General features: G+C 38.6%; 1 protein-coding gene and 1 pseudogene across 1 annotated transcript in view; both read right to left on the reverse strand.

Annotated features, from left to right (window-relative positions):
* Positions 1-22,582, reverse strand: part of SYN2 (synapsin II) — a 181,047-nt gene that overhangs the window by 120,466 nt on the left and 37,999 nt on the right. The gene's annotated exons all lie outside the window — the stretch shown is intronic.
* LOC111546912 lies at positions 1,666-2,796 on the reverse strand (annotated as a pseudogene).

Raw genomic sequence — 22,582 nt, forward strand, 5'->3', positions numbered from 1 at the left:
TTGCTTAAGAAAAACAATTTAGATATTGCCATATTGATAAGGTCTACTAAATCATCTGACAGTGAGGCCCACAGCTGGTAAACTCTACTTAAACACACAGAGCTTTCAATTAGCCTTTAGTGCTCTGTCTTTAAACTTGAACAGACAATTGAGAATAATACATATTTTAATAGACACTACGGAATAAAACACAGAGATCAAAATCATGAACAGGGAAAAAGGTAACCTGGAGAAATAGAGACTATGCAGAGAAATGAAAGCTTTAAAAGCCATTATTAATATCTTCACAAAGATAATGACCCATGATAGAAAAACAGGACAAATAAGGGAGCAATTGAAGAAAAACAAAGAGCTCTTGGAAGCTAAAAACATAAATAGGAGAAACCCAGAAATAAACCTTCACATTTATGGTCAATTGACTTTTGATGAGGGTACCAAAACAAGTCAATGGAGAAAAAAGAATATTTTCAACAAATGGTGCTCAGACAACCATATATCCATATCCAAAATAATGAATCTAGCCCACTATTTCATACTACACACAGAAATTAACTCAAAATGGATGAAGGGCCTAAATGTAAGAGCTAAATCTATAAAATTATTAAAGGAAAATATAGCCATAAATCTTTGTGACCTCAGACTAGATAACAGATATGACCTCAAAACCACAACCAACAAAGGAAAAAATAAACACATTTGGACTTTAACAAAATTTCTTGTGTTTCAAAAGAGACTATCAATAGAGTAAAAATTCAACTCATAGAACAGGAGAAAATATTTGCTAATCATATATCTGATAAGGGTTTGGTATCCAGAATATACAAAGTACTCTTATATATATTTCAATAATAAAATGACAACCCAATTCTAAAATAGTCAAAAGATTTGAATAGATATTTCTGCAAAGAACATATACAAATAGCCAAAATCACATAAAATTTTTTTTTTTTTTTTTTACGGCAGCGCTTTTATTTTTCCTTACACAATGACAGGTTGCTGGGGCCTAATATTCTCATGTAACAGTAGAAAACCAAAATTTGTTGTCATCTCTTTCAAGAATTGAGAATTGCATACAAAAAAACCTTACATAAATTAAAAGGATTAATACATTTACAGGTGAAAATACAAACTGCTTCCAACTCAAGGCAAGTTAACAGCCCATGGTGTTCTGGCAGGAAAACATCAGCTAAGAAAGGAAACTGGGTCCTGTGGCTTGGACTTTTCCAACCCTGACAGACTGGCAGGACAGAAACCACTTGTTCAGGAGCCCTTGCCAGCCTCTAGAGAAATCCCAGAACACTCAGCCCTGACACATTAATACCCTGCACAGATCGGAGACTGCTGGCCACGTAGACTCACCAAGCCACAGACTTGTCTTCCACAAGCACGTTCTTACATCAGCCACAAAGTGACCAAGCCACACGTACTAAGGGGTGAAATCAAAGATATGGATAGGTATTCTACAGACACCAAGGGGGAACAGTTAACTTGAATACAAGGTCAAAATCAGCAACAAGTTCTACAATCAAGTGCTGATATCAGGTACAAGCTTCAAGGACAATTTCTTTTTGAAGGCTTATTCCAGTTTCGTGAGGCTAGCATGAAGTGTATGCATTTGGCAGGGGCAAATTTATGCTTCTGAATTAACTTCTGTTTGCAGTCCATTTAGAAGCATATGTGGTGGATGATGGAGGGACCAACTCATTGTACTCCTGCTTGCTAATCCACATCTGCTGGAAGGTGGACAGTGAGGCCAGGATGGAGCCGCGGATGCACACAGAGTACTTGCGCTCTGGGGACGCAATGATCTTGATCTTCATGGTGCCGGGTGCCAGGGCGGTGATCACCTTCTGCATCCTGTTGGTGATGCCTAGGTACATGGTGGTGGCACCAGACAGCACCTTGTTGGCATGTAGGTATTTGCAGATGTCCACATCACACTTTATGATGGAGTTGAAGGTGGTCTCATGGATGCTGCAAGATTCCATGCCTAGGAAGGAAGGCTGTAACAGTGCCTCTAGACACCAGGACCACTTGTTGCTGATGGTGATGACCAGGCCGTTGTGCAGCTCCTAGCTCTTCTCCAGGGAGGAGGAGGATGCAGCGGTGGCCATCTCCTGTTCGAAGTCCAGGGTGACATAGCACAGCTTCTCCTTGATGTCACCCACGATCTCCCACTCAGCCATGGTGGTGAAGCTGTAGCTGCGCTCGGTGAGGATCTTCATGAGGTAGTCAGTCAGGTCCCCACCAGCCAGATCCAGACGTAGGATGACGTGGGGGAGGGTATAGCCCTCGCAGATGGGCATCGTGTGGGTGACCCCATCTCCAGGGTCCATAACAATGCCAGTGGTGCAGAGGCATAGAGAGACAGCACGGCCTGGATGGCCACGTACATGGATAGGGTGTTGAAGTTCTCAAACATAATCTGGGTCATCTTCTCTCTGTTGGCCTTGGGGTTCACAAGGGCCTCCGTCAGCAGCACCAGGTGCTCCTCCGGGGCCACATGCAGCTCGCTGTAGAAGGTGTGGTGCCAAATCTTCATATCATCCCAGTTGATGATGATGCCATGCTTGATGGGGTCAGAGTCCCAATCTTCAAGGTCAGGATGCCGCGCCTGCTTTGGGCCTCATCACCCACATAGGAGTCCTTCTGGCCCATGCCCACCATCATGCCCTGGTGCCAGGGGTGCCTGAGGATGGAGGGGAACACAGCTCGGGGGGCATCATCCCCAGCAAATCCAGCTTTGCACATGCCAGAGACACTGTCAATGACCAGAGTGACAATCTCTTCTTCCATTGTGACAGGCGGAGGAGCAGGGTGGCAGCACGATGGGGGGACACAGTGCATGGGCTGGTGGCAGCAATTGCATGATACTCAACGTCATTAACCATAAGGAAAATGCATATCAAAACTGGGGTACCAGGCAGGCATAGCAGCTTATACCCATCATCTCAGCACTTTGGGAGGCCAAGGCGGGAAGATTACTTGAGCTTGAGGAATTCGAGACCAACCTGGGCAACATTGAGAGACCTCGTCTCTACTAAAAATTAGCTAGGCATGGTGGTGTGTGCCTGTGGTCCCAGCTACTCAGGAGGCTGAGGTGGGAGGACTGATTGAGCCTGGGAGACTGAGGCTGCACTGAGCTATGATCATGCCACTACACTCCATCCTGGGAGACAGAAAAAGACTCTGTCTCAAAAACAAAACAAAACAAAACAAAAAAACCCAAAACAAAACAAATAAATAAAACCGAGGTACCAAATCACACCCAGTAGGATAAATATAATTAAAAAGATGGACAATAATAAATGTTGATGAGGATGTGGAGAAATCAGAACCCTCACAAACTGCTGGTGGAAATGTAAAATGGGTACACTTGGAAAAAGTTTGGCAGTTCCTCAAAACATTAAACAGAGTTATCATAGCAGCCAGCAATTTCACTCCTTAGGTATGCCCAAAGGAGTTTAAAATACATGTATCAACGGCTGGGCGTGGTGGCTCACACCTGTAATCCCAGCACTTTGGGAGGCTGAGGCGGGCAGATCACGTGGTCAGGAGTTTGAGACCAGCCTGACCAACATGGTGAAACCCCATCTCTACTAAAAATACAAAAATTAGCCACGTGTGGTGGTGGCGTGTGCCTTGTAATCCCAGCTGCTCAGGAGGCTGAGGCAGGAGAAGAGCTTGAACCTGGGAGGCGGAAGTTGCAGTGAGCTGAGATCGTGCCACTGTACTCCAGCCTGGGCAACAAGAAAGACTCTGTCTCAAAAAAAAAAAAAAAAAAAAATGGTCACACAATTTGTACACAAATGTTCATGGCAGTGTTATTCATATGGTCAAAAACTGGAAACAACCCAAATGTCCACCAACTGATGAATAAACAAAATGTAGTATAGACACGATGGAATGTCAGTCAGCAATAAAATGGAATGAAGTACTGATACATGCTACAACATGGATGGACCTTGAAAACATTTTGCTAAGTGAAAAAAGCCAGTGACAGGAGACCATATATTATATGACTCCATTTAAATGAAGTGTTCAGAATAGGCAACTCTGTAGAGGCAGAAAGCAGATTAGTGGTGACCTAAGGCTGAGGTGTGGAGAAATAGGGGTGTGACTATCAATGGGTACAGAGCTTTATTTCTGGGTAATGAAAATGTTCTAAAATTGATAGTGATGTGTGGTAGCTGCACAACCCTGTGGATGTACTAAAAACCACTGGATTGCACACTTTAAGCCGGAAAGATTTTTAAAGAGAGAAAACAGTATCACAGGAAAAAAAACTCATTAGGAAGGTTGGAAAAAAAGTCAAGGAAATCTTCCTAAAAATACAGAAAAAAACTCAGAAATGAAAAACAGAAGAGAAAAAAATTTAAAACTGCTGATCAACTCAGAAGGTCAACATCCAAATAATAGTTCTAGAAAGAGAGCACAGAAAAACATGGATTGGAAATCAACAATGAAGGAATTCAAGAAAATATCTCAGAATTGAAGGGCTTGTTACTCGGACTGAAAGGGCTCCAGAGAGTCAAGCAAAACAAATGAAAATAGATTCTCACCAAGATTTACCATCATAAATTTCAGAAAAGCAAGCCAAAGAGAAAATTCCAAATGCTTTCAGGGAAGAGAGTGGGAACAGATCAACATCCAAAAGATTAGGAATCAAAGTGGCTGCAAACTTCCCAGGAGCAATACTGGAAGCCGGAAGATAACTGAGCAATGCCTTCAACATTCTAAGGAAAAATGACTTCCAACCTAAAATTCTAAAGCCAGCAAACTATCAATTAAGTACAAGGATAGTATAAAGATATTTTCAGACATGAAAGGTTGAGCTTTAAATGTTTCTATAAAAAGAGAGCAATATCAAGTGGTAGATACATATCAAATACACTTATTACATTTAAGTTCAAATTTTTATTTATTGATTCACTCATTCATTCGAGACAAGGTCTCACTCTGTCACCAAGACTGAAGTGCAGTGGCATAACCACAGCTCACTGCATCCTTTACCTCCCACTGATCAGGTGATCCTCCCACCTCAGCCTCCCAAGTAGCTGGGACTATAGGCATGCGCCACCACACCTGCCTAATTTTTCTTTTTGTAGAGACAGGGTTTTGCCACATTGGCCATGCTGGTATCAAATTCCTAGGCACAAGTGGTCCTATCACCTCAGCCTTCCAAAGTGCTGCCATTACAGGCATGAGCCCACCATGCCTGGCCTGAGTTCAAATTTTAATTTTAAAAATTTATAGAATGCTTGAAAGGTGAAGACCTGAAGACAGAGAGATAGAATTTGAGAAATATTTCTAGGAAATGAACTAGGGAAGTTCAGCAAGTGTCAAGGAAGCTTTCCCTTTCTTTCCTTTTTTTTTTTCTGGTTAAGGGAGTCTGGAGCTTGTAATATGCAGATGAAAATGATTTAGTAGAGAAGGAGAAACTGTACATGGCATGAGCCACCACACCCAGCCAATTAATAAACATTCTAACAGTCTCTTATTCATGAATTGATGTTGTGATGCCACGCATATTAATTAGAGGAGTTCAACAAAGGAATATAGTATGGATCAGGGAGAAAGTGAAGTTTCATAGAAGACTTGGCCTTGAAGGATGAAAATGAAAATAATTTTACAATGAAAGGAAAAGTTTACCTCTCATATAGAGTTGAAACAATAAGGGAAAAAACATCCCTTTTTTTCTTTTTTTTTTTTAAATCACTGAATGACTTGGATTAAAACTTTGACATGACTCATTCTGTTTCTTTTCCCATGCTAGAATCTGCATTTGTCTTTTCTCCGCTAGGGAGATTTGAAATATAATTTAACAAATCTTGTTGATAGTTTGGCTGTATCCCCAACCCAATCTCATCTTGAATTGTAGTTCCCACAATCCCCACATGTCGTGGGAGGGACCCAGTGAAAGGTAGTTGCATCATGGGGGCAGTTACCCCCATGCTGTTCTTGTGAGAGTGAGTGAGTTCTCATGAGGTCTGATGGTTTTTACAAGGGGCTTTGCCCTCCTTGCTCGGAACTCACTCTCTCCTGCCACCATGTGAAGAAGGACATGTTTGCTTTCACTTTTGCCATGATTCTACACTTCATCTTAGTCAAAAGGCCAAGAAGCGATACACTTCTGCCATGATTGTAAGTTTCCTGAGGCCTCCCCAGCCATGTGAAATTGTGTCAATTAAACCTCTTTCCTTTATCACTCAGTCTGGGGTAGTTCTTTATAGCAGTGTGAGAATGGACTAATACAGTTGTAAAGAGGTTCTTGAACAGAACTGCCCTCTGTTCTGAATGTGAGTACCATGCCACCTTCTGTAATGTGGGGACTCCAGCGTATTTATTTTCACAACATACATGATAAATACTCTGATACAAGTACATAAATGTAAGGGTAAAGAAGTTGAATCATTTGGGCTGAAAAACTTAGTAGCCATGCAAACATTCAGTTTGCATAAGAGTCAGCCAGATTTTCTATCAATGCCGCCAAGAGTTTTGGTGAATATATTCAATTCTTGCCTTTCAATTCAATAAGATTCACCCCCACTGACCCCAAGTCTTTTTTCTAAAACAACTGGCTCCAATTATCTTTCTGTTTTCATAAGTAGGATTCTGTTTTCACTTCTGACACTGAAACAGCTGCTTTTGTTTTTTTGAATTAAATTTTATTCTTCAGAATGGTTTTAGATTTACAGAAAAACTAAAAAGATAGCCCAGAGTTCCCACAATCCCCAAACCTAGCTTTCCATACCATCATCTTACATAGGTACGGTATATTTCTTATAATTAATGAGCCAATATTGATTCATTATTATTAACTAAAGTGCATACTTTATCCAGATTTCCTTAGTTTTTTAAATCTTTACCGGGATATCATTCACATACCATATCGTTCATCCTTTTTAAGTGTGCAATTCAGTAGGGTTTAGTATATTTACCACTATCTAATTCTAGAGTATTTTTGTTACCCAAAACAGAAACCATGTACCCATTACCAGTCACCTCCCAATGCCTCATCCCCACTTGTAGCCCTAGGTAACCACTAATCTGATTTTTGTCTCTATAGAGTTGCCTATTCTGGACGCTTCATATAAATGGAATCATAAAACATGTGGTCTCTTGTTACTGGCTTTTTAATTAATTTCAACTTTTATTTTAGATTCAGGAGGTACATGCACAGTTTTGTTACATGGGTATATTGCATGATGCTGAAGTTTGGTTTATGATTGATTCCGTCACCCAGGTAGTGAGCGTAGTACTCAACAGTTAGTTTTTCCAGCCCTTGCCCCCCACCCTCCTTCCCACCTCAAGCAGTCCCCAGTGTCTATTGTTGCCATCTTTATGTCCACAAGCACCCAATGTTTAGCTCCCACTTATAAGTGAGAACATGTGGTATTTGGTTTTCTGTTCCTGTTATTAATTCATTTAGGATAATGGCCTCCAGCTGAACCCATTTTGCTGAAAAGGACATAATTTCATTCCTTTTTATGGCTGTATAGTATTCCATAGTATATATGTACCACCTTTTCTTTATCCAATCCACTGTTGAGCGCCTACGTTGATTTCATGTCTTTACTATTGTGGATGGTGCTGCGATGAACATATAAGTACATGTGTTTTTTTGGTAGAACAATTTATTTTCTTTTGAGTATATACCCAGTAATGGGACTGCTGGGTTGAATAAGTCGTTCTGTTTTAAGTTCTTTGAGAACTCTCCAAACTGCTTTCCACAGTGACTAATTTACATTCCCACAAGCAGTGTGTAGGTGTGTAGGTGCTCCCTCTGCAGCCTCACCAGCATCTGTTGCTTTTTGACTTTTCTTAATAGCCATTCTGAATGGTGTGAAATGGTATCTTATTGTAGTTTTTATTTGCATTTATCTGATGATTGTTACTGGCATCTTTCACTTAGCGTAACGTTTCCAAGGTGCATCCATGTTGTAGCATGTATAAGTACTTAATTTCATTTTATTGCTGAATGACATTTCATTGTAGAGCTATACCACATTTTTGTTTACCCATTTATCAGTTGATGGACATTTGGGTTTTCACTTTTTGGCTATATGAATAATGCTATGAATATTTGTGTACAAGTTGTTGGGTGAACATGTGTTTTAAATTCTCTCAGGTATACCTATGAGTGAAATTGATGGCTCATACGGTAACTCTACGTTTAATTTCTGAGGAAGTGACAAACTTTTTCCGAGTGCACCATTTCACATTTCAATCATCAGTGTATAAGGGTTCCAGAATCTCCACATCCTCACCAATACTTTTATTCTCTTTTTATTATAGTTGTCCTATGGGTGTGAAGTTATATCTCATTGTGGCTTTGGGTCATGTTTCCCTTAGGACTAATGAGGTTGAGCATCTTTCATGTACTATTGACCTTTTGTATATGTTCTTTGGAGAAATGTCTATTCAAATCCTTTACCTCTTTAAAATATGGGTTGTCTCTTTATTGTTGAATTATAAGAACTCTATATATTCTGGATACTAGAACTCTCTTAGCTATATGATTTATTTTTCCCTTCTATTCTGTGAATTCATTGTATTTACAGTATCATTTGAAGCACAAGTTTTAAATTTTGATGAAGTTCAATTTATCTATATTTTCTTCGGTTGTTTGTGTTTAAGTGTAGATTTCCTTAGTTTCTAACCTAATGACATTTTCTGGTCCAGGATTCCATATAGGATACCACATTAATCATCATGTCTCCTTAAATTATCCTCTTGACAGTTTCTCAGACTTTCCATGTTTTTGATAATTTTGACAGTTTTAATAAGTAGTGGCTCAGTGTTTTGTAGACTGCCCCTCAATTGGTCTTTATCTAATGTTTTTCTCAAGGTTAAAGTTATGGGTTTGAGGAAAAAAGACCACAGAGATAAAGTACCATTTTAGTCACACGTCAAGGGTATACACTACCAACATGACTTATCACTGTTGATGATGACTTTGATCACCTGAGGGAGTGTCTGTCAGGTTTCTTCACCGTAATCTTTTTTCCCACTTTTCATACTGTACCCTTTGTAAGGATGTTACTATGCACAGCTCACACTTAAGGGGTGGGAAGTTATATTCCCCCTTCTTGATGCAGAATATGTACATAAATTGGAAATTATCCTGCATGGTAGATTTTTTTCCCTCTTCTCCCTTTAATCATTTATTTGCATCAGTATGGACCTATGGATATTTATTATTTTAGATTATAACCTAATACTGTATTTTCTTGCTCAAACCATTCCAGCTTTAGCCATTGGTAACCCTTTCAACCCCTCAGGCTCTTCTGACACAGCCCTTCCATGTGTTTTTAAAAATATCTCTAAATATTTCCATATGAAACTATATGTGCCTACATTAAACTAAACATGAGTTCATAATGATGTCTCCAACTTTAATCCATTATTACATGGGTTATTCTAGCCTCTTCCCACGTTTATCTGTGAACTTCCACTCCAACAGTGAGTAACCTGGTTCACTCCGTCTGCCATCCATTTACTTAATTGTTCAATTTCAGTATACATGTATAGCATTATCAGAATTGTTAATCCACACACTCATGGGATACATTATCAACTACAGTTCTTATGTTTAGATTCTTTTACCTTTAATCTTACAGACTCTACTCATTTCCATAGTCAATTAAATCAGCACCTTTTTCCCTCATTCATTTCAGTGAGGTTATTTTATACATTTGTAATTTTATCACATTCTGCATTCTATCCTGGGATCACCCAATCCCCTAAGTGATTTTTTAAAACTTTGCAAACATTATGGTTCACTTTTTGTGCTGTTGAATTCCATAGATTTTGCACAGTGTCATGTATTCCCCCATTTCAGTATCACATAGAATAGTTTTACCATCCCCCAAATCTCCTGTGTTTCGCTGTATTTAAGTCCTCCCCTCCCATCTTCCCCTGGCAAACACCAATCTTTTTGCTGTCACTATAGTTTTGTCTTCTCCAAAATGTCATATAATTGGACTCATGTAGCCTGTAGCCTTTTGAAATTGGCTTCTTTACCTTAGCAATATACATTTAAGATTCATCCATGTCTTTTTGTAGCTTGATAGCTCATTTATTTTTATCACTGAATAACAGTCTACTGTCTGGATGTTCCATAGTTTATCCATTCACCTACTGAAGGACATCTTGGTTGCTTCCAGTTTTTGCTGATTATGAATAAAGTTGTTATAAACATCTGCATGCAGGTTTTTGTCTTGGCATATGGTTTTCAAATCATTTGGGCAAATACCTAGGAGCATGAATGCTGGATCGTATGGTAAGATTATGTTTAGCTTTGTAAGAAACTGCCAAACTGTCTTCCAAAGCCTATGCTTCTTACTGAGTCTTACAGTTATTGGTATATTTGGATACAATTCCTTTATTAGGTATATATATTGCAAATATTTTCTCCCAGTCTGTGGCTTGTCTTTCAATTCTCTTAACAGTGTCTTCTATAGAGCAGAAATTTTCAACTTTAATAAAGTCCAACTTGCCAGTTTTTTTTCTTTCATGGATTATGTTTTTTGTGCTGTATCTAAAAACTCACAGCCAAACCCAAGGTCACCTAGAGTTCCTCCTGTGTTTTCTTCCAGATTTCTGGTTTTACATTTGAGATTTTGGTTTATGGCCCATTTTTGAGGTAATTCTTGTCAAAGGTGTAATATTTGTGTTCAATACTCTGCATATAAATGTAAATTTGTTGAAAAGACTGTCCTTTCACCATTTAATCCTTTGCTCCTTTGTCAAAGATTATTTGATTATTATCTGTGTAAGTCTATTTCCGGGCTATGTATTCTGTTCCATTGATTGAAATAGATCTCTTCTTTCACCAATATCATACTGCATGGATAATTATAATGTAATAAAAAGTCTTGAAATCAAGTTGTGTGAATTCTTCAACTTTATTCTTCTTCAGTATTATGTTGGCTATTCTGGGTTTCTAGGCTTTCCATATAAACTTAAGAAACAACTTGTTAATCTCTACAAAAATAGCTTTCTAGGATTTTGACTGGGATTCCACTGCATCTATAGATCAACTTGGAAAGACTTGACATCTTAACAATATTGAGTCTTCCGATCTATAAATATAGAACCTGTTTATTTAGATCTTCGATTTCTTTCATCAGAGTTTTGCAGTGTTCTGCTTATACGTCTTGAATATATTCTGTTAGATTTATGCCTAAGTACTACTTTCTTTTTTGGTGATGCTGTTGTAAATGGTAGTGTTTTTAAAATTTTTCATTGTGGTATACAGGAAAATAACTAATGATATATACTCACCTTGTATCCTGGAACCTTGCTCTACTTGTTAATGTTCCAGGAGGTTTATCGTTTCCTAGCAATTTTCTACATAGACAATCATGTCACCTGTGAACAAAGACAGTTTTATTTCTTTCTTCACAATATATATAGCTTTAATTTCATTTTCTTGTCTTATTTCACTAAGTTATCCAATATGATGTTGACTAATAGTGGTGAGAGAAGACATCTTTACCTCATTCCCAATCTTGGGGAGAAAGTATGGTTTCTTACCATCAAGTATAATGTAGGCTTTTTTGTAAGATGTTCTTTAATAAGTTGACAAAATTTACCTCTATTCCTAGTTTGCTGAGAGTGTTTATCACGAATCACTGTTGCATTTTGTCAGAGGCTTTTTAAGCATCAATTCCTAGCCTTCAAATACCTTACCATATATTTATTCTGTTCTTTCTTTGCCTTCTCATATGATTGCACATCTTATATCCATTGAAAATATCTCACATTCTTGGATGTTCTGTTGCTGTTTTAAACTCTATTTTTCTCTTTGCCTTTCTGTCTGAGAAGTTTCACTGACATATGTATTTTCAAGCTTCTTTCCTTGGCTGTGTCCAGAATAGTCCATCAAAGGCATTCTTCATTTCTGTTGCAGTTTTTACTTCTAGCATTTGCTTTTCATTCATTCCTACAGTTTCCATCTCTCTGCTTACATTATCCATCTGTTCTTTCATGTTATCTACTTTTTTCATCAGAGCATTTACCATATTAATCATAGTTACTTTAAATTTCCTGCTTGTTAATTCCAAGACATGTGTCATATCTGAGGCTGGTTCTGCTGCTTGCTTTGAAGACACTTCAGGCTGTGTTATTTATTCCTTTTAGCATGACTTGTAATTTTTTTGTAAGCCAGACATGATGTATTGGGAATAGGAACTGGTCTAAATAGGCCTTTAGTGTGAGGTCTTATGTTAATCCAGTTAGGAGTTTGGCCGTGTTTAATACATGCTGCAGTAGTAAGTGCCAGAGGCTTCAAATTCCTCCAGTGTCCCTGTTTGTATGTCCTCTGTTGTCTTTGGGCTTCCCTGAGAACTCCCCCTCAGATAGAGTCTGTGAGTTATAACTCATTTGGCTGTAACCCAGTAGTTACACTGTAGCCCTGTTAGTGTGGTGGTAAGATGTTGAGGGAAAGGAAGCATTCTGCTATCTTCCGATGAAATCTGTCATTCAGTGGACCTGTGACCTTCACGAGTATTTATCAGCTTATTTCCCTTTCCCCTTAGGTGAGACAGTCATGAGTATTTATCAGTTTATTTCCCTTTCCCCTTAAGTGAGACAGTAAAACTAGAGGGGGCTGGAGTCAGAGAAATGCCCTTCTCCCAGGTGGGATAAGATTGATAGTCTTTCCCTCTGGAGAGTAGGTCTTTGTTATGGAGAAGGCTCTGGGTATATTCCACAATGGTTACTCTCCCTTTCTTCCTGCCAGATCTTTCTTGGCTCTTCACAGTACAAACTGTGGGGTTCCTAAAAGTAAAATCCATAAAAATGTGAGGCTGCTGGCCGGGCGCGGTGGCTCACGCCTGTAATCCCAGCACTTTGGGAGGCCAAGGCAGGCGGATCACAGGTCAGGAGATGGAGACCACGGTGAAACCCCGTCTCTATTAAAAATACAAAAAATTAGCCGGGCGTGGTGGCGGGTGCCTGTAGTCCCAGCTACTCAGGAGGCTGAGGCAGGAGAATGGTGTGAACCCAAGAAGCAGAACTTGCAGTGAGCCAAGATCGCGCCACTGAACTCCAGCCTGGGGGACAGAGCGAGACTCTGTCTCAAAAAAAAAAAAAAAAAAAAATATGAGGCTGCCCTTAAGACTACAGACCCAGGAGTTTCTCAATCTCTAGCTAGCCCATAAACAACCTTCAGCAATTTGTCAAAATTACCATTTAAGTGTTCCTACCAGTTTAAGACTCCAGCAGCTTCTGCTCCAGGTATGCAGATCTCTTCCAAATCTCTTTTAATCCACAGGTTTCCCTCTGTATCTCTTTATTTTCCTTAGAGTTGACCTGTTGAAGAACCTGGAGCATCTTGACCCATATGTAGAATTTCCCATAGTAGCAGTTTTGCTGATTACATTCTCACCAGGAAGACTGTATTTCTCCATCCTTTGTTTCCCACAGATTGGCAGCTGGATGCAGAGGCTTGATCAGACTCATGTTAGATTCCTTTTATCAGAAGCTCATAATGTCTGACTTTCTGTGATATTAACAGCTGTTGATGTTCAATACCTGGGTGCATTAATTCACTGAGAGTTGCAAAATGGTAATACTCTAATTTTATCATTTTTATGCAAAAATTCATTTTATTCCCATGTGCCAGCAGCCAATAAATAGAAAATGAAATTCAAAGAGTAAAACCATTTATAATAGCATCAAAAGAATCACCAAATACCCAGAGAAAAAGGTAAAAAAAATATGTAAAAGACTTCCACCTTTAAAAACCACAAAGCATAATTGAGAGAAGTTTTTAAAGCATCAAACAGTTGGTAGGATATACCATCTTCATGTTCTAAAAATTCATAACTGCAAATATAATTTCTCCAAAAATTGAATCACAGAATCAACGCAATCCCAAAATCCCAGCAGGTCTTTCCCGTATGCAAGGAAATTCATTCTTTCATGTATTTCTTTTTTCCTTTAAGTTTATTCTCTTCATATGATAACTTCACAAAATGAAGCTCATTCATTTTTAAAGCTTTCTTGTCTAATATATTTAAAATAAAAATTTTCTTCAAAATACTGCCTTTGCTGCATCTCTTAAATATTGTTATGTAGTGTTTTCATTGTCATTACCTTCTAGGTATTTTTAATTTACATTAATTATTTAGTGGTGTTTTCAAATTTTCAAAATACATGGGAAATTTTTAAGATTTTCGTCTTTTTATATTAACTTCTAATTTCACTATGTTATAGTCAAAGATCATTCTATCTCTCTTTGAAATGTGTTGATGTGTTCTCTGATTTATTCTTATTAATTTTTATAAATGTTCCATGGATATTGGAGAAACTGTGTGTTCTTACATTGTTAAATATAAAAATCTATATGTCCAAAAGGTCAAGTATCAAGCTTTTCAATTTTGGCATTCAGATCTCCTATACTGTTCATTTTCTGTCTTCTTGACCAATCAATATTAAATTTCTCAATAGTAATAAAGGATGCTAGAAAACATAAGCAATACTTTTCTAAATTTTGAAGAAAAATTATTTTCGACCCAGAATTCTATATTCTACTAAACTGTCAATCAAATGTATGGATTAATAATTTCATTTCTGAATATCTAATTTCTCAGAAGATTCATCTCTTACGCACCCTTTCTTTAAAAACTCCTGGAAAAGATGTTCCTATATAATCAAGAAGTAAACCTAAGCAAAAAAGAAAAAGTGGGATCCAAGAAACTGGAACTACTCCCCAGGAGACAGTAGTGTTAAAAAAAAAAAAAAAAAAAAGCCCCAGGATGCAATAATCCTAGATAGCAAATTGTTCAGATTAAAATAGGATAGAGGGTTCCAAAGGGAGACCTCTGGGCAGGGGATGGGAGAGGGGAGAATTGGTAGATTTTTCAGATAATGTAAGTAATTGGTTGAATTAGACAAATATTTTGCACCTCCCCAGATTCTCTTGGTTTTACTCACTCTGCCTTCAGAGGCCACCACAGTGATTCTATATGGACTCATGTAATTAAACCTTCTAAGCCAACCAGCTATACACCCCAAGTCTCTGGCTCCTCCCACAACTCCCAGATTCAGATGAAGTGCCACTATGTAGGATCTTGCTTCTCCCAAAATTGCAAAGGATAAATCTGATGATGCAACCAGGAAGCATGGGGAGGAGGGTTATTCTTCATGGGCAAATTTTAACCAATGGGAGACAGAATATAAGGGGGGAATCAACAGATAGAGCCCCTTTCCCTCTTTCTCATAGACTACTCTAACAGATTTCAGGATAGCCCACATGGAAATGGCCTGAGTGGGTAGACAGGTGTACCTGTCAAATGACCAGCTGTTATCTCTTCACTGCCTGTTGTAAAGCAGTGGCAAGTGTGATAAGGCATTACATTGCATTTGCTTCCTATCCTTCCTGCCTCACTCCCCCTGCTATCATTCTTATTGCCCTGGGATTGCACCTCCCAGTAAAGGATTAGTATTTAATGTTTGCCTCAAGCTCTGTTATCTAAGGAATATGGACCAAGTCACACGTATATGATGGATTCTGATAAAATAATATGAAAAATTTTAACTGAGGTTTGCAAAAATTACTATTTTAATTATATTTTTAATTATTTGAGGTTTAAAATTTTTTAATTTTTAAATTTAACTTATTTTAAGTTAATTACTTAATTGAGGCATACAAAAATTTTAATTGAGGTTGATAAAAATTATTTTCAATTTGAAAGTTATAAAAACTTTCATGTAAAAAACATGAGAACACTATCAACTCCAGGGGGAAAAAGTTCTGTATGGTAAACATTGTAATCATAGTAAGTATGCCACCTAGCTCTGCAGAAAGAAACATACATGATAATAATGTAAACATTGATGTAAGTACAAATTGTAGAATAATTATGTTGATAGATGGAGTGTAGACGGGGGCTGTGAGACCTAAGTGTACATTTATCGGATAATGAGAAAGAAGGATCAATCAGAATCGTATTTCTGGCTCTAAAGTAATTCACTGTATGATCTTGGATGAGTTGTTTAATTTACCTTTGTTTCAGTTTCTTCATTTATCAAATGGGAATAATATCTACCATGCCTTTTGCTGTAGGGTTGTTGTAAAGGTAAAATGAAACAACATGTATGGAAATATATCAAAAACCAAAATGGTCATCTTTCAGAAGAGATGTGGGAACCAGTAGCAAGCTCAAAGCTGCATGTTTGGGTCAAAGGAAGATAAGTAGGATGTGAGTTCAAATCTCCTAACTTAGTATTTCTCTGATAGCTAAACTGCAAGGGCAATGCTAAGAGTTTCAAGAATGTTATGATGCTTTGGCCTGAAAAAAAAAAAAACACACACACACACAGTTTTTCTCTTTTTGGAAACGAAGGAGACATGACCAAAGCTGGCTCCTATGGGTAATCTTGATTACAACAACCTCCTGACTTGTTTTCTTGCCTCTAGTCTCTCCTACCAATCCATCCAGATAGCTTAACACTCCACATCTAACTCTTTATCATGTTAGCCACAGATCAGGGATCTACAATGGTGCCAGATTCTTCAATTTAGATTCTATCCCTTCTCTGTAAATTCATATTTATTTCCCTGGTCCACACAAATTTTGATTCCTCTTGCCCAATTCTAACAGTCAATTTAATTTTTTTCTTGAAAGTATAGCCAACAATTAAATCTTAGCACTTGATTAAATTCTACTCTAACTTTATAAATCTTGAGTTCCTCAGGCATTGCATTAATTCTGGAGAACAGCAATCATGTCTTTTACTTCTCCTAAGTGCTAAGCACAGCTTCAATCAGGCAGTAGGTGCAAAAAATAATAATAAATATAAAAAGAAATGAATAGAACAGAGGTTACTTACTTAACTTTTTAAAAATTCTAGTTTCTCTTCTGCAAAATCTGAATAATACTTTACAGATACTGTGAGACTTTAAAAATGATATGTAGCATAGAGTCTAGCACAACGCCTAGCATGTAGCTAGCATTCAATAAATGTTTCCTGAATATAAATACTAAAATGTGAATAATATCGATCCCATATGATTGCTGTAAGGGCTCAATAAGGATGTGTCAAAAATGCTCTAAAACCAAAACATTTGTTAAAGGTGTATAATTATCATTAAAAAGTACAAAATAAAGAAATTGAATGAAAAAGAAAACTAGCAGGGAGCCAACTAAGAGACAACAGCCCACATGAGAAATACACGGTGAATTTAACAAGATTTCTAGCCTCTGAAATGCTTCCTTCTTGGAGAAGCTGAATAAATACCTGAGAAACCTTCTGTCTGAAGGAATGAGATCCTAACACCTCAAGCACACACAAGGCCTTGAAGCAGATGTTGTTATACAGTGTGTTCCAAACAACATTCTTGACAACTGACCCATTTAAGGAATATTTCCTCTGGTCCAGAGAAGATCTCTGATAAGCTATTTCTAAGTGGACTGATACAGAAATAAGCCTGCGTGTTCAGTTTCAGAGACCTGAGATCTACTTGAAATTTGGAGATTAGCACAGAACTAAAAGAAATTCATAAAATGAAGGGGGCAGACTATAGGATCTCTAAGACCTTTCAGTTCTGACATTTGAGGATTCACACGTACTAAAAAAAAAATAAAAACTTTAGGGGTAGCACTGGGGCAGCAGCAATTTGAGAAACAGACCACTACTATCCAAAACTAGAAGACCAGCAGTAGCTCTGGAGGACAAATTATTAGTCCCTATGCCTCTGCCAGAGATGTAGAATAATGTAGCAGCTCAGATCTAAGCAAAATATTATCTACTTTACCTTTAAAAAAAAATAGCCACCAGGGAACTTAAAGAAATTGACACCATATATTCCCTTGCCACAGTTTTATAAGGTCATCTCAAAATCCTGTTCATTTAGAAAGCTATAATTTTTTGATAAAAATATTGTACAGAATTTATTACGTATTTTATCCTCATAATAGGTCCACTGTTACATACTAAGCATCTGTCTGGAAGTCAAAAAACTAGGACTCTTATCCAGAATTTTCTAATGACTTTCTGTCAACAAGGCATTAATCCTTTTGCTATTCTATTTTTGGGTCTCTGTTTTCTCTATAGAGAAATAAAGAAGGGAAGGGAAGGGAAGGGGAGGGGAGGGAGGGAGGGAGGGAGGGAGGGGAGGGGGGAGGGAGGGGAGGGGAGGGGAGAGGAGAGATGAGATTAGTCCAAAGATCTTTACAAGTCTACAAACCTAAAAAATCACACCATGCTGGGCGCGGTGGCTCACGCCTGTAATCCCAGCACTTTAGGAGGCCAAGGTGGGCAGATCACGAGGTCAGGAGTTCAAGACCAGCCTGGTCAATATGGTGAAACCCCATGTCTACTAATAATACAAAAATTAGCTGGGCATGGTGGCACATGCCTATAGTCCCAGCTACTCGAGAGGTGGAGGCAGAAGAATCACTTGAACCTGGGAGGTGAAGATTGCAGTGAGCTAAGATCACACCACTGCACTCCAGCCTGGGGGACAGAGTGAAACTCTATCTCAAAAAAAAACAAAAAACAAAAAAAAAGCAAAAAACTTTCCAAACCAGAAGCATCCCTGGGTCAAAGAATCAACACTAAATGAAAGATATAACTTACGGATTTACTCTGATAAACTAACATTCCAAGAACCTTGCAGAGAATTATAACCATTAACAGTCTAAGAACTGTCGAGGCTGGGTGTGGTGGCTCATGTCTGTAATCCCAGTACTTTGGGAAGCCGAGGTGGGTGAATCACCTGAGGTCAGGAGTTCGAGACCAGCCTGACCTAAATAGTGAAACCCTGTCTTTACTAAAAACACAAAAAATTAGCCAGGCGTGGTGGCAGGTGCCTGTAATCCCAGCTATTTGGGACGCTGGGGCAGGAGAATCGCTTGAACCCGGGAGGTGGAGGTTGCAGTGAGCCTCCTCAAAAACAAAACAAAACAAACAAAAACCAAACAAAACAAAAAAGAAACTGTAGAGATTGCTTTGTGTCGCACAGTTCTGGTGCCTGCTTAGAGCTCTCCAGGGTACTGATTTTATCTCTGGAAGGTTTCTGCTCTTCCACTCTTCTAAATATAAGCCATGTTTCCAAATCTGTCAACCACCCAGGCAGATGTGGCACAAATATAATGTATCGTTCAATGAATATATAAATGAATAAAAGAGAAGAACGTCATAGCAGAAAACATCACAAGACTGCAAAACAAAATGAGTTCCATACCCTGTTTTTCATTCAATATGTACCAGCCACTTTATAGGAATTTACTGTATCATTTCCTATATAACTCCCAAGCCATCGACAACACTCTGATACTAAACTAGTACCCAGTTCCCTCATATTTTAATCCGATGTTTTCTTTTGTTTTTGAGACGAAGTCTCACTCTGTCACCCAGGCTGCAGTGTGGTGGCACAATGTTGGCTCACTGCAGCCTCTGCCTCCCAGGTTCCAGTGATTCTCCTGCCTCAGCCCTCCCAGGTAGCTGAGATTACAGGCACACGCCACCATGCCAGGCTAATTTTTGTATTTTTAGTAGAGACGGGTTTCACCATGTTGACCAGGCTGGTCTTGAACTCCTGACCTCAGGTGATCCACCCGCCTCGGCCTCCCAAAGTACTGGGATTACAGGCATAAGCCACCGAGCCAGGGCTCTAATGTTCTCTCTACAACTCCTCTCAGCTGCTCTTTTGGGCCCAATGTTAACTTTCCCAAAGTTATGCTAAACTAGTAAGCATTCAGACTATCTTACCACACATAGCACAGTGGCCTGGCATACCCTAAATGTTCAATAAGCTGTGTTAAATGAATGAGAAAGATGGGTCCATGTACATTCCCAAACTTCAAGGGCTTCTAATTTCACCACATCTCACCTACATATTCACAAAACTCTGAAAATCTCATCTTACACAGAACTGAAAAGACTGACATATAGGTTCCCAGGGTTTAAGGTCTGCAAGTGATTGTAAAATCTGTAAACCAATGATACAATGAATAAAGTAGTCACTACTCTACCAACTGCTGCAATTCCAGTACAGTGATTATCCGCAGGGGTCTGGAATTGGAAAAACTTAGATTTGAACCCAAGCTATCATTTACTGCTGCACGACTTGGGCATATTATCTTTCCTGTGCCTCAATTCACATACTTTTTAAGTGGGGGGAAATATAGTATATACCCTCATAAAACTGCTGAGAGGATTAAATGAGACACTATATTAAAACACTTAACTAAATAGGCACTCCTTAGATTGTCTTATCCACTATCTACCTGGCATAACACCTGGCAAACAGTAAGTGTTCAATGAATGTTAGCTATCATCATCATCTTTATAATAAATCACTGGGTTCTACAACTAAAATGTAGACTTTTTATATGGCAAACAGTCTTAAAAGAGTTTTGTAGTTAAAGAAACTAAAATCTCAGCCTGGCACAGTAGGTCTCCCCTAGAATCCCACCACTCCAGGAGGCCTTTGGGAGGCCAAAGCAGGTGGATCACTTGAGCTCACGAGTTCAAGACCAGCCTGGCTAACATGGCAAAATCCTGTCTCTACAAAAGATACAAAAATTAGCTGAGCATGGTGGTGTACACCCGTAGTCCCAGCTACTTGGGAGGCTGAGGTGGGAGGATCGCTTGAGTCCGATGGCTGCAGTGAGCCATGATCATACCGCTGCACTCCAGCCTGGGTGATAGAGCAAGACCCTGTCTCAAAAAATAATAAAATAAAACAAAGTCTCATAATACCCCCGTGGGAAAGTAAAATGTAGCAAACGTGAATTGTCTCATCTTAAAAAGGCATAAAAAGGCTAAATCCCTCACTTAAGGTTACAGAAAATGCCCAATACCCTAGAAACAAATAATGGGCATTTTGTCTGTAAGTCAGAAGTGAAAGGTTGGAATACACAACGTATGTAACTTGTAGAGGGTGTCACAATCAGGTGCCAAGGAAACCAAAGTACTCTCATACCCAGAGTTAATTGCTGATTTATTGAACCATCTTAAATCTGAATGGTTTACAGCAAAAAACAGGTTAAATGCTTTCTTCAAATTAAATATAACATTCACATGCTGCCACCTTACACCTCCAACAACTAATGAGAAAAGCATCAGAACATTGTTTCCTGTTTTACAAATGAAAGTGATCTCTGTTTTAACAAACCATTCAGATAATGCTAATATACACTAAAGTTTGAGAATCACTGTCCCAATCCATCACTTGCCTCTCTACCTAACTCAGATGCCATGATCTAGTATTTCAATAACCTAAACTTCCTTTCCCTTTCATCCTCTCCATCTGACAAAAACCTCAAAAACCCTTAATGAGCTCAAGTATCCACTTTCTGTGTCCCCAAGCTGCTGAAGAATGCCAGAAAGAAATAACACAATAGAACAGATTGTCACCTCAACAAGGCCTTCAACTCTCACTAAATCATGAGTTTGTCTGGTCAAAATATGATTCTTATTCACTCCTTCAAATAGTACCCCTTCCATCATCCTTCCTCCTTCTCAGTAGATGACCTAGCCTCCTACTTAACAGAGAAAATAGAAGCCACCAGATGGATACATCCTCAACTTCCCACCATCCAATCTACACACCCTTCTGTATCTTCACCCATATTCTCCTCCATCCCTTCTGTTAAAATAATAGATCAGGTGTCTCTCCTCTCATCTAAGACCAAAAACACCTGTGAGCTAGACCTCATTTCCTCCTTCTCTTAAAGGAAACTCACACTATTAAGTATTCTCTTTCCATACAATTTGCCTTTCCCTTAAGTTAATTATGGCACACAATTGGAACATTAGTATATACAATGAAATATCATTCAGTCATGAAAAAAACAAGGCAGTGCTTTCCACCTTGATATGGAACAGTCATGGCATACAATATGTTTTCCTGAAGTTCAAACCCATATACTCAACTTCCCATAATCATTCTCTACTTTGTTGTCTCATAGGCACTTCAATTACAACATATCTTAAACAACACTCACCATCTCCCCCTGAAATCTGTCCTTCAGGTTCCTTCAATGTTCCTCGTATCAGTAAACGGCAACCTCCATCCACCTGGCTATGCAGTCGGAAACCTAGTGGTCATACTTTGACCTCTCCTTCATTTCTTATCTAATCAATCATCAGGTCTTGACGATCTATTAAATATTTCTTATATTATTCCAACTCTCTTCATCTCCACGTTTGCTACTTTTGTCCAAGCCACCATCATCTCTCGCCTAGTTTTTTTGCAATAGCCTTTTAATAATTTCCAAACATCTATTCTTCCCTTCCTCCAATCCAGTCTCCACTAGATGGCAGCCACAGCAGTCATTTCAAAATATCAAAAGGAACATCTAATCATGGCTCTCTTCCATCAAAACTGTTAGACAGCTTCCTATTTCTACAGTATGAGAATAAAGTGCAAAATCCTTAGCAAAGCCTATAAGCCTCTGCATGAACCTCTGTTTACTCTAGCCTCATCTCACACTTCTCCCCCTCTCCACATTCCAGTCACAAAGAAACGTCTTTCTTTAAACTAACTATGCTCTTTCCCTTTCACAAGCTTCATGTTCTTTCTCCCAGGATGTTGTTCTCCTTATTTACCTAGCCAACT

This window comes from Piliocolobus tephrosceles, chromosome 2 (assembly GCF_002776525.5).
Source record: "Piliocolobus tephrosceles isolate RC106 chromosome 2, ASM277652v3, whole genome shotgun sequence".
Taxonomy (NCBI): domain Eukaryota; kingdom Metazoa; phylum Chordata; class Mammalia; order Primates; family Cercopithecidae; genus Piliocolobus; species Piliocolobus tephrosceles.